This window comes from Bos mutus, chromosome 27 (assembly GCF_027580195.1).
Source record: "Bos mutus isolate GX-2022 chromosome 27, NWIPB_WYAK_1.1, whole genome shotgun sequence".
Taxonomy (NCBI): Eukaryota; Metazoa; Chordata; class Mammalia; order Artiodactyla; family Bovidae; genus Bos; species Bos mutus.
Genome location: NC_091643.1, coordinates 14,867,491 through 14,880,377, shown reverse-complemented (window position 1 = coordinate 14,880,377; position 12,887 = coordinate 14,867,491). Strand labels below are relative to the sequence as shown.

The window sequence follows — 12,887 nt, the reverse complement described above, 5'->3', positions numbered from 1 at the left end:
CCCTGGTGACTCAAAGGGTAAAGCATCTGCCTGCAATACAGAAGACCCGGGTTTGATCCCTGGTCGGGAGGATCCCCTGGAGAAGGAAATGGCAACCCACTCCGGTACTCTTGCCTGGAAAATCCCATGGATGGAGAAACCTGGTAGGCTACAGTCCATGGGATATACTGTATTTTCAACACTTCTACAAATCTGAATTAATTTTAAGACAAAACATTTTTTTAAAACTATCTGATTGTGCTGAATCTTAGTTGTGACAAGCAGGATCTAGTTCCCCAATCACGGATCAAACCCAAGCCCCCTGCTTTGGAAGTGTGTGGTCTTAGCCACCAGATCACCAAGGAAGTCCCTCAAGACAAAAACTTTAAAAAGAAAACAAGTTAGCTGGTAATATATGTCAAATGAATATTAAAGACCAAAACTGATAAAGGATAACCACTCTGAGTGTGGACCTTATCAACAAGGAAGCAGATTAGAAGTTGGGTGTTGGAGGGGTGTTTAGGATTCAAAAATCTAGAAAGTAAGAGGAAGGTGTAACAAGAACAGAGTTGTAGCAACAGAAGTGCTCAACTGGTTAAGAAAGTTCTGAGTGAACCAGTCCAACCGGATCTCAGGCTGGAGAATAATGGAGAGCAGAGATGACAAGACTTTCTTATGGTATAAATAATGGTTTTGCAATGTGGGTGCACGATTTGATTACCTGCAATATTTATTTTTCTCAATGAAATATCTTTGACTTTATTCCTCGGTAAAAGGGTGAGTTCCTTACGCTCACCCAGACGTTATCGCATCAGCTTGTGTAACTAGTAGAAATGTGTTTGTGGTGATTTGGTTTGGGGCATTTTTTTCAGCCACCAATGAACTTGTTACTGACCCAAATATTTGAGTCAATGTCTCAGAGGGCGTTTAGGCGGAGATGTTAAGATCACGACATTTGATTGAACTCTTATGAATGGGTTAGAACACTGAGAAATGATGTAGGCTTCCTGGATCCCTGGATCTAGTTTTCTCTTCTTTTCTTTTCTTTCTTTGCAGCTGTCAGTCAAAGACCCTCCCCAGTGCTCCTGAGTCACGGTCCTCAGACACTGGCCACTCTCACAAGGTGGCCCCTACCCAAAAGTGTTGTCATCTTTGTGCTCGAAGGATTTGAGCTGTCTTTACTGGAATGTTAGTAGTGTTTCTACATGACTTAACATTTGTTAGTTAAGGAGTCTGCCTAGAGCGACTGTGGCCTCGTGCATTGTCACATCCTATAATTCCTGTTCTTCCCACGCACTCAATAGCCCTCTGTGGTCTTCTTGGATGAGCAGCATCTTTTTCACTTCATTTTATGGGAGAAATGCAAAGCGAAGTCCTCTAGGGGGCCAGTTGCCTACTTAGTTGAAGTTCAACTAATGATAGGAACTGTAGCTGAAGCATGGAAGCTAATTCCCTTCACTATCTTCATTCCATTGGCTTTCATTAAATGTCACTGGCCATGTGTTTTCAAGTACCAATCCTGCCATCCAAATGTAAACAGATATTGACCCTCCTCATTGCAATCAGCAACTCCCCCCAACACACACACACACACACACGGACTCCCCATGGACTCACACACATACTTTGCTTTCATTGCAGAGAATCAAGCTTGGAAATAATTTTCTGCTTTGGGGCAGGAAAATTCTTTCCTGCTGGTAATGAAAACTGTAAAAATGTGCCCATGAAACCTCTGTCTCCTTGGAATTCACTGCTGCTCAAACCAAGATTTTGCTGGTAACAAGTTGCTGAGGGAGGGGCTGGGAGGGTGAATTTTGCATGATTGGAGGTGTCTTCATCTAGTCCCATGCTAAAATCCGGACTCATGTGATATAGTAGCCATGGAAAGTGAGCACAAATTTTGCACTCCCCACAATGTGATCAAACATGGATAACTCTTTTGTTCTTAAAATTAATTATGGGCTGGTCCAGAGAGCACTGAGGATCAACTCCCCCCTGACAATAGTGTCTCACTGTAGAGGTTGGCAGGAAAGCATTTCCTAGGATATGAACCTAATTAAACTGAAAATACAGAATGTTAAGGATAAAACCTCAGATTCACAGTGTGGTTTGAGCCAACAAGGAAAAAGGGAGGGGGCTTTAATCCAAGCAGAAAAAGAGGATGCATAAGAATATGAATTTGATGGTATTGAGGGATCCCAGACAGAGTCCCAGAGGTCAGGAGAAAGCCCAGGCAATTGTAACTAAGAGCGCTCATCATTTTTTTTCCCCCCTACCTGCTGGGCACCTTGGCCATGGCCCAGAGAGGCATCATTCATTTTACAGAGCAATGTGTTGCCCCCTTCAGACTTTGACATCTCTGTGAAAATTCAAACGAAGACTTCTTTGCAGAAGTGGTTTGCCTCCCGTGGACACCCCACATTCTGAAGGGAAAAAGGACTGTGCTGATGAATTTGCCCACACGAATTCTCATGTGCTCTCCCCATGTGCCTGAGTCCCTTCTCCCTAGCGTGTGCGTGCACGTACACACACACACACACACACACAACTCTTTGGAACTGAGTCCCCAAGAAATCAGAGACATAGGCTTCTGTTTTATGTGTGATGCCAAGCAGGAGCAAAAACTGTCTGCTCCTACTCATAAATTCTGTTTCACTGCAACAAGAAAGCATGCTCTTTCTCTGTCACTCTCGCACACACACTCACACACATCCACTCCCAGAAATGTTCCTACTTTTCAGCACATGATCAATAGGTGGATACCCACCTCAGGAAAGTTGCAGTTGCTGTTTGCATCTAGCAGGCAATGGGAACTCTGGCAAAGCTGTATTCTGGAAGAGCCATTGGAGAGGTCAGCATGAAGCCTGACTTCAGTCCCCAAGAGAGAAAACAAGTGAGCCCTGATGAGGGTGAGTTGGTCCCCATACCATCATATCATCAGCTCAACTTGTCACAGGGTGTCCTGACATGCTAGCTTGACATTCGAAAAATAGATACACTGGATGAGAAATCATGGAGGAAAATAATTGTACGTGGCAGAGAGGAATAGGAAGACATTTCTGAACGCCTGGCTCCCTAGGTGGCTCAGACAGTAAAGAATCACCTGCAATGCAGGAGATGCGTGCTTAATCCCTGGGTCAGGAAGATCCCCTGGAGAAGGGAATTGCAACCCATGACAGCATCCTTGTCTGGATAATCCCATGGATAGAGGAGTCTGGCAGGCTACAGTCCATGGGGTCGCAAAGAGTAGGACACGATTAAGTAACTAAACAACAACAAAACCTTCTTTTCTAAGAAAATCACTCCCTGGCACCCCAAAATGTCAAACTGAAAGTCTAATAAGGTTAAGGGATTTGATTCTCTCCAAAGAAAAAGGAAATAAGAGTCAAACCAAAATAATCGTTTAATAGGAAAACAATACCCTGGTCTCTCTCACACCTCAGATGAGAAACTCAAAAATCAATTTACAAAGAAAGTTCTTGCTTTCCTTGTGAACTAGAAACTCTGCAGATGAAAAATTCCTGTCTTTGACTTCAATTTCTGCCACAAACCTGAGAAGCAGCTCAGTTGGTGTTCTCGAAAGCTGCCCCTGAGGGCATGTGATGTCCAATTTTTTTTTTGATAAAATGATATTTTCCAACCTCATGCATATCCCTTCCATTTTCCTGGATGCTTCAGCAGATACATGCAAGACTCTGCATTCAAGTGGATTTTGTCATCTATGTCTCTCTAAACATCATTCCCAACCTGAATAGTTTTGAATACCACTTAATGAAATCATTTTCTTTGCTTTAAAAAAAAACAGTATCAAGTTTTGAAATGTGATCATTCTGTTATCTCAGCTCATTATAATTACCCTCGAAATAATCAGTAATTACCTTCTTTTAACCTTTAGTTCTATCTTGGGCTACAACTAAAGGATTCAAGTGAGAGGAAATGAGGGTTCTCACTCTCCTTGAAAAAAATCTGTTCTTAAGCAAATCTTTCAGTATACACCCTCTGATCCTTTTCTGCCTTGGTTTCTTTACTTGGGTAATTTTCTCTTCAATTGCATTCTCATTTTCAAAGAAAATGAGAATGTGTTGGTTTTAAAAAATAAATAGGTGACTTTCAAAAGGAGGAAAACACCACCTTCTAAAAGGAAGAGAAGAAATACATACCCCACTCACACTCTATCAGATATTATCTTGTTTTTTGCTCAGCATTGATCTCAAGTCAGTGGTAAAGACACAGGGTTTATGTTACTTATGCCCAGATCAGCTGAGAGGTGGAACTCCAGTCCAGACTTCTGGGATCCTAACGTCCCTGTCAAGGCCTCTGAAGCTTCCCGAGGTCATGAAATGGATGTGTGAGAACTATCAGAAAAGTTCTAGGATGTCTGAAATTGGGCATTTGTTTTTTTGCCATCTTTTCCAGTATTTGCATTGTTTGAGCTTCAGTATTGAATATTATGTTGTAAAAGTTTGTGTGTGTGTGTGTTTTAGCAGTAGTAGGAATCATTAATGTAAAATTATCTAAAATATTAGCATCAGCCATCTTGTTGCTTACTGCAAGCTGTGTTCTTACACTGACCATATAGAAACAGGAGGCAGAGTAAACCCACCCCATGTACACTTCAGTCCAGGCAGGCCCTTTGCCTGGTCTGTATTGTGAATGGGGGGACATGGAATATAAATAAAAATAATATTAATAAATAAAAATAAAAGTAAAAATAATTTTAAAATAAAGTGAAATTTTTAAAAAAATTAGCAGTGAATAAATGTATTTTTTAATGCTAAGAAAAATATAGAGAATTTCGCCCTTTTAAGCATCTCCTGGATCTTTATTTTTTTTAAATGCCAAGAAAAGAAAAATGGCAGTGCTGAAAGCCAGAAACTTAGTAGAAAGAATCCAAACCTTTAATTACCCAAGCTAAATGGAATTTAGAAGCACATCGTGAATGATGAAGAATCTTCCTTTTTTTCTTGGGAAAAGAAATCTATTTTATGTCACTAACAAGAGCCAGAAATAACTTTTAAATCTAAAGTCTTGTGTAAGGCATCTACAAATAGATCAAAAGGCAGAGTCACTTCTGCGGTTGTTGTTTAGACACTAAGTTATGTCCAACTCTTTCGCGACCCCGTGGTCTGTAGCCCGCCAGGCTCCTCTGTCCATGGGATTTCCCAGGCAAGGAGTGGGTTGCCATTTCCTTCAGAGGATCTTTCCAACCAAGGGATTGAACCTGGGTCTCCTGCATTGGCAGGTGGATTCTTTATCACTGAACCACCACTACCTACAAATATAAGTATAATCTCAGCATCTTTCTTCTGAAAGTCCAACTCATCCACTTTACCATATTAGAAGTATGAATTAAAACTTTCTTTATAGCAGAAGAAACCCATGTAATTGTATACCATAAAATTTATACACAATGAATATGTAATATCTAACTAAATTCTCAATTATTATTTTTTAAATTATAATACTGATCATGCTGCTGCTGCTGCTAAGTCACTTCAGTCATGTCCGACTCTGTGCGACCCCATAGACGGCAGCCCACCAGGCTCCCCTGTCCCTGGGATTCTCCAGGCAAGAATACCGCAGTGGGTTGCCATTCCCTTCTCCAATGCATGAAAGTGAAAAGTGAAAGTGAAGTCGCTCAGTTGTGTCTGACTCCCAGCGACCCCATGGACTGCAGCCCACCAGGCTCCTTCATCCATGGGATTTTCCAGGCAAGAGTACTGCAGTGGGGTGCCATTGCCTTCTCCAATACTGATCATAGTGAGTGAATATCAGAATACTATCACAAAGACCAGCTGAATATCATACTTGTATGAGAAGTAAACTTATTAAAAGTATAAAAGAGTTAGTAATATACTGCATACATATGATTATAATGTATACTGCTTCTATATCAGGAATTAGTAAACTAAACTTAAAGGCTAAATCCTGCCCCACTTCCTGTTTTTGTCAATAAAGTTTTATTGGAATACAGCCCTGTTCATTTGTTTACGTATTGTCTCTGGCTACTTTTATGCAAATGCAATGGAGAATTGAGTAGTTGCAGCAAAGATACTCCATCCTGCAAAGCCTAAAATATTTATTCTTTTACAGAAAAAGTTTGTCAATCCCTGATCTACATATTTTGTGGAATTGAGTTTCATTAAGGAGCTTTCCTGGATTTACTGCAGTGACAAATTCTGGAGTTAATTGATGAGCTATGATGTGCTTAGTCGCTCAGTTGCGTCTGACTCTTTGTGACCCCATGGATTAGAGCCTGCCAAGCTTCTCCATCCATGGGGATTCTCCAGGGAAGAATACTGGAGTGGGTTGCCATGCGCTCCTCCAGGGAATCTTCCCAACCCAGGGATCGAACCCAGGTTTCCCACATTACAGGTAGGTTAATTACCGTCTGAGCCACCAGGGAAGCCCAATTGATGAGCAGGTAAATTTGTATTTCTGGATAAATTCTGTGATTCTATTTCAGTTCAATGTGATGAAATTAAGTACATGTATAGACATATATAAATCCTAGAAGTATACCTAAGAGTTATATAAACAGATGTATATATACAGGCAAGTGTTCATATAAACTCTCCAAAAGATTTAAAGTTGCTACCTTTGTCTTTCTAAGCCTCAATTTCCCCATTGGTAAAAGGATAATAGTAACTGTTACATTATTTCACCATCATCATCATCATCATGATACTCACACTCAGTCATGTCTGACTCTTTGCGACCCCATGGACTGCAGCCTGCAAGGCTCCTCTGTCCATGGGATTTTCCAGGAAAGAATACAGGAGTGGGTTGCAATTTCTTCCTCCAGGGGAACTTCCCCACCCAGGGATCAAACTGGAATCTCTTGAGGCTCCTTCATTGTCAGGCAGGTTCTTTATTGCATATTAGCAAAATAATGCCATAATGATTAAAGGAAATGAATGCTGAACGGAATGCCAAGCATAGAATAAGCACTTAATAAATGTAAGTTACTAATATTTTAGGTTGCTTTATTGACAGTCTTTACCCCCAAGGAAGCAGATCTGTATCTGAGAGAAGGTATGTGATCTTTCTTATAGGGAAGATCAAAAGTCATTATCAGAATGCTTGTGTTGCCTTCTAGACCACTCATATATAAAACCAAACGATGTGCCTTATCAGTGGGCTGACAATCTGAACTCGATTCTTGTCAGAGCTTAATCCAGATTAGCTCTTCTTTGATGCATATAAAAAGAAAACTCAGAATGATTGGTTTGTACCAAGACAGAGTGCCTGAAGAATTATGGATGGGGGTTTGTGACATTGTACAGGAGGCAGGGATCGAGACCATTCTCAAGAAAAAGAAAGGCAATGGTTGTCTTTCAAAGACAAATGGTTGTCTGAGGAGGCCTTATAAATAGCTGTGAAAAGAAGAGAAGTGAAAGGCAAAGGAGAAAAGGAAAGATACACCCATTTGAATGCAGAGTTCCAAAGAATAGCAAGAAGAGATAAGAAGGCCTTCCTCGGTGATCAATGCAAGGAATGGGAAAGACTAGAGATCCCTTCAAGAAAATTAGAGATACCAAGGGAACATTTCACACAAAGATGGGCACAATAAAGGACAGAAATGGTATGGATCTAACAGAAGCAGAAGATATTAAGAAGAGGTGGTAAAAATACACAGAAGAACTGTACAAAAAAGATCTTCATGACCAAAATCATCACAATGGTGTGATCACTGACCTAAAGTCAGACATCCTGGAATGTGAAGTCAAGTGGACCTTAGGAAGCATCACTATGAACAAAGCTAGTGGAGGTGATGGAATTCCAGTTGAGCTCTTTCAAATCCTAAAAGATGATGCTGTTAAAATGTGGCACTCAATATACCATCAAATTTGGAAAACTCAGCAGTGGCCACAGGACTGGAAAAGGTCAGTTTTGATTCCAATCCCAAAGAAAGGCAATGACAAAGAATGCTCAAACTACTGCACAATTGCACTCATCTCATATGCTAGCAAAGTAATGCTCAAAATTCTCCAAGCCAGGCTTCAACAGTATGTGAACCGTGAACTTCCCGATGTTCAATCTGGATTTAGAAAAGGCAGAGGAACCAGAGATCAAATTGCCAACATCTCTTGGATCATTGAAAAAGCAAGAGAATTCCAGAGAAACATCTATTTCTGCTTTATTGACTATGCCAAAGCCTTTGACTGTGTGGATCACAGCAAACTGTGGAAAATTCTTCAAGAGATGGGAATACCTGACCACCTTACCTGCCTCCTGAGAAACCTGTATGCAGGTCAGGAGGCAACAGTTAGAACTGGACATGAAACAACAGACTGGTTCCAAATCGGGAAAGGAGTCCGTCAAGGCCGTATATTGTCACCCTGCTTATTTAACTTCTATGCGGAGTACATCATGAGAAACAGAAGGGATGGATAAAGCACAAGCTGGAATCAAGATTGCCAGGAGAAATATCAATAACCTCAGATACGCAGATGACACCACCCTTATGACAGAAAGTGAAGAAGAACTAAAGAGCCTCTTGATGAAAGTGAAAGAGGAGAGTGAAAATGTTGGCTTAAAACTCAACATTCAGAAAACGAAGATCATGGCATCTGGTCCCATCACTTCATGGCAAATAGATCAAGAAACAATGGAAACAGTGACAGACTTTATTATTTGGGGCTCCAAAATCACTGCAGATGGTGATTGCAGTCTTGAATTTAAAAGACACATACTCCTTGGAAGAAAAGCTATGACCAACCTAAACAGCATATTAAAAAGCAGAGACATTACTTTGCTAACAAAGGTCTGTCTAGTCAAAGCTATGATTTTTCCAGTAGTCATGTATAGGTGTGAGTGTTGGACTATAAAGAAAGTTGAGTGCTGAAGAATGAACAGTTTTGAACTGTGGTGTTGGAGAAAACTCTTGAGAGTCCCCTGGACTGCAAGGAGATCCAACCAGTCCATCCTAAAGGAGATCAGTCCTGGGTGTTCATTTGAAGGACTGATGCTGAAACTGAAACTCCAATACTTTGGCCACCTGATGCAAAAGAACTGACCCATTTGAAAAGACTCTGATGCTGGGAGGGATTGGGGGCAGGAGGAGAAGGGGATGACAGAGGATGAGACGGTTGGATGGCATCACCGGCTCAATGGACATGAGTTTGGGTAAACTCTGGGAGTTGGCGATGGACAGGGAGGCCTTCATTACTGCGTGCAGACTTTGTCTAGTTGCAAAGAGTGAGGACTACTCTCCAGTTGCAGTGTGTGGGGTCCTCATTACAGTAGCTTCTCTTGCTGCGGAGCAGGCTCTGGGGTGCGAGGGCTTCAGTAGGTCTATCACGCAGGCTCAGTAGTTGTGGCCCATGGGCTTAGCTGTTCTGACGCATGTGGGATCTTAGTACCTGCACCAGGGATCAAACCCGTGTCCTCTGAATTGGTAGGTGAATTCTTAACCACTGGACCACTAGGGAGGTCCCTAATCATCCATTCTTATAGCCTTTTAAAAGTTTGTTTAGAAGCTGTCCCCTCCGCTGCCGGAGTGGGGCGCTGCGCCGCGCGTTGGGGCCAGAAATTCCCGCGGCCTGAAAAAAAGAAAAAATAAAAAAAATTTAAAAAATAAAAATAAAAGTTTGTTTAGCATCAAGTTTGCTGATAAACAGAATACATCATCTAGGATATATTTCCTTCACTTGACATCAACTTATCAGGTGCCAGGGAAGACCTCTGGGGCATCACAAACACTAGCCTAGCTCTACATGAAATTGCTCTGATTGAGTGATTTGTCCATCCACTGACATTTGGGGTCTGTTTCTTTTTCCACCTCTTTCTCTCATCAGCTCCACCTGATTTTTGAATCACTGATGCCCAGTGATAATTTCTTGGCTCTAACTCTGGCTTCTCTCTTCTATGGCTTTTGTCATCTTCTGTATATCTCTTGATCTCAGCATTCAGCTCTGTTTTTCCTTCACTATGGGGAATGAATAAGATAAATTTGTTGCTTCTCCAGCAAAACCCTCCCCACCAGCTCCCACAGTCTTCATCCCTTTGGTGGTATCACACCAGATAGTATAAAATACTTTCACTGAGTTAAAAATCTCACCTTATATCCTTATTTTTGTTTAGGATCACTATAAAAAAAAGTCTATGTGAAGTACATTTTTGTACTTCTAGCCAATTTTCTTTTGAGGATTTGTCTGTTATTAATCAGGAACTCCAATGGGAAGATTTGTATTAGACTGTTTTGCACACAGTTTAATGCCAGACACTCTCTCTCTTCTAAATAACTCAAGTGTGTGGTTTTTTTTCAGACTATGAAGGCACTGTAACCTTTTCCTTTTATCTAACTACCTATCTGTTGGCTTAATAACTGGGTGCTCAGACTAAATATGACATTTGAATGTAATTACTGCCTAATCCAAGTTTCTATGCAAATTTTTGTTATTTTCTATGAAGTCACAAATCTGTTTTTGGTACTCAAGAGAAATATGAAAACAACCCCCCCCATACATTTTTTAAAAATTTCTACATGCCATGATTTCTAAACAAAATCTGAGAATTAATTATTACATTTAAACTTTTAGTGAGGTGATAAAGGTGGATCTGGGTGTATCCAGATGGTGTTAGTGGTAAAGTCCCGACTGCCTATGCAAGAGTCATAAGAGACGTGGGTTCGATCTATGGGTCAGGAAGGTCCCCTTAAGGAGGGCCTGGCAACCCACTCCAGTATTCTTGCTGGGAGAATCCCATGGACAGAGGAGTGTGGCGGGCTATAGTCCACAGAGTTGCAAAGAGTTGGACATGACTGAAGCGACTTAGCATACACGCACAGGTGTATCAATGGCTATTAGCCATCTTGAATTTCCCTGGAATCTTAGTTCAGCATATTGTCCAAAACTTTGTCAGTAGGAGGAAAGGAAGTAAGCACCTTTAACAACAAGCTAAGAACCATATACAGAGTGGAGTTAGGTATTATTAAATACCATGGCTATTGAGTTAGTTCCTCAAGGAGAGGCAGCTTCATTTCACTGACCAGTAATCCCTGGAAACCATGGAATCTCTCAGTTTTGAGCAGACATTTTAATTGAGATACAAGTGATATATAACATTATATTAATTGCAGGTGTACAACATAATGTTTCAACATTTGTATATATTATGAAGTGATCATCACAAAAACTTAACAGCCATTACCATACTTTGTTACAAAGTTTTTATTATGGTGACAACTTTTAAGATCTACTCTCTTAGCAACTTTCAAATATAAACACTATACAGATGTCCCTTTTATGAGTCATGGTTTTCTTTCCCACTGCTTGTCTCCTACAGTCAACAGCAGTCCAAAAATAATAAATAGAAATTTCTAGAAAGAAACAATTCAAAAGTTTTAAATTGCTCACAGTGCTGATAAAATCTCATGCCATCCAGCTAGTCACTTGGTAATCCTCTGGTTATCAGATTTACTGTCAAAGTATCACAGTGCTTAAGTTCAAGTACCCGTAATTTAATAAATAGCCTCAAAGTGCACGAGAGATGAGGCTGGCAATTTGAATATGCCAAAAAAGAAGTCATGGTGGAAGTTCAGCTTTGCTGTTGCACCTCAAACTGCAAAAGATACAGCTACAGAACATCATAAATTCTTAGTAAAGACAGCTGTTGTCATTGTAGTTCAGATGCTCAGTCATGTCTGACTCTTTGTGACCCCATGGGCTGCAGCACACCAGGCTCCTCTGTTCTCCATTATCTCCTGGATTTTGCTCAAATTCATGTCCATTGAGTTGGTGATGCCATCTTACCATCTCATCCTGTGCTGCCCCCTTCTCCTTTGCCTTCAATCTTTCCCAGCATTAAGGTGTTTTCTAATGAATCAGCTCTTCACATCAGGTGCCCAAAGTCCAGGGGTTACAGCTTCAGCATCAGTCCTTCCAGGGAATATTCAGGGTTGATTTTCTTTAGGATTGACTGGTTTGATCTCTTTGTTGTCCAAGGACTCACAAGAGTCTTATCCAGCATCACACTTCGAAAGCATCAGTTCTTTGGCCCTCAGTCTTCTTTATGGTCCAACTCTCACATCTGTGCATGGCTACTGGTAAAACCAGGCCTTTGACTATATGAACCTTTGTTGGCTAAGTGATGTCTCTGCTTTTTAATACACTGTCTAGGTTTGTCATAGCTTTCCTTCCAAGCAGCAAGCGTCTTTGAATTTCATGGCTGCAGTCACCATCTGCAGTGATTTTGGAGCCTGAGAAAAGAAGATCTGTCACTGCTTCCACTTTTTCCCCTTCTATTTGCCATGAAGTGATGGGACTGAATGAATGCCATGATCTTAGTTTTTATAAGACTGAATTTCAAGCCAGCTTTCACTCTTCTCTTTTCACTCTCCTTTTTCACCCTCATCAATAGGCTCTTTAGTTCTTTTTCACTTTCTACCATTAGTGTGGTATCATCTGCATATCTGAGATTGCTGGTATTTCTCCTGAAAATACATTAAATATATACAATAAGATATTTTGAGAGAAAGACAATTTTCACCTAACTTTTATTACAGTATATTATAATTATTCTATATTGTTATTAGTTATTGTTGCTAATCTCTGTGCCTAATTATAAATTAAACTTTATCATAAGTATGTATGTATGGGAAAAAACATATGTAGGGTTCAGGCATCCACTGGGGTCTTAAAACTTATCCCCCACAGATAAGAGACGACTTCTGTGTTATTATCTGTAGCTAACACTGTACATTATATTCCCAGGACTTATTTATTTTATACCTGAAGTCTGTTCTTTTTGGCCCCTTTCACTCATTTCACTTGCCCTTCCTCTGTTCCTGGCAACCACCAGTCTGTTCTCTGTATCTATGAGCTCGATTTTATTTGATTTTTTGTTTTTAGATTCCATTTATGTATAAGTGAGATCGTACAGCATTTGTTGTTCTCTGTCTGATT

General features: G+C 40.5%; 1 non-coding gene across 1 annotated transcript; it reads left to right on the top strand.

The window, feature by feature from the left end:
* Positions 1-4,509: 4,509 nt before the first annotated feature.
* LOC138986001 (small nucleolar RNA SNORA51) lies at positions 4,510-4,646 on the top strand. The gene has a single exon (XR_011462952.1). It is a non-coding gene; the product is annotated as a small nucleolar RNA SNORA51 (small nucleolar RNA).
* Positions 4,647-12,887: the final 8,241 nt, after the last annotated feature.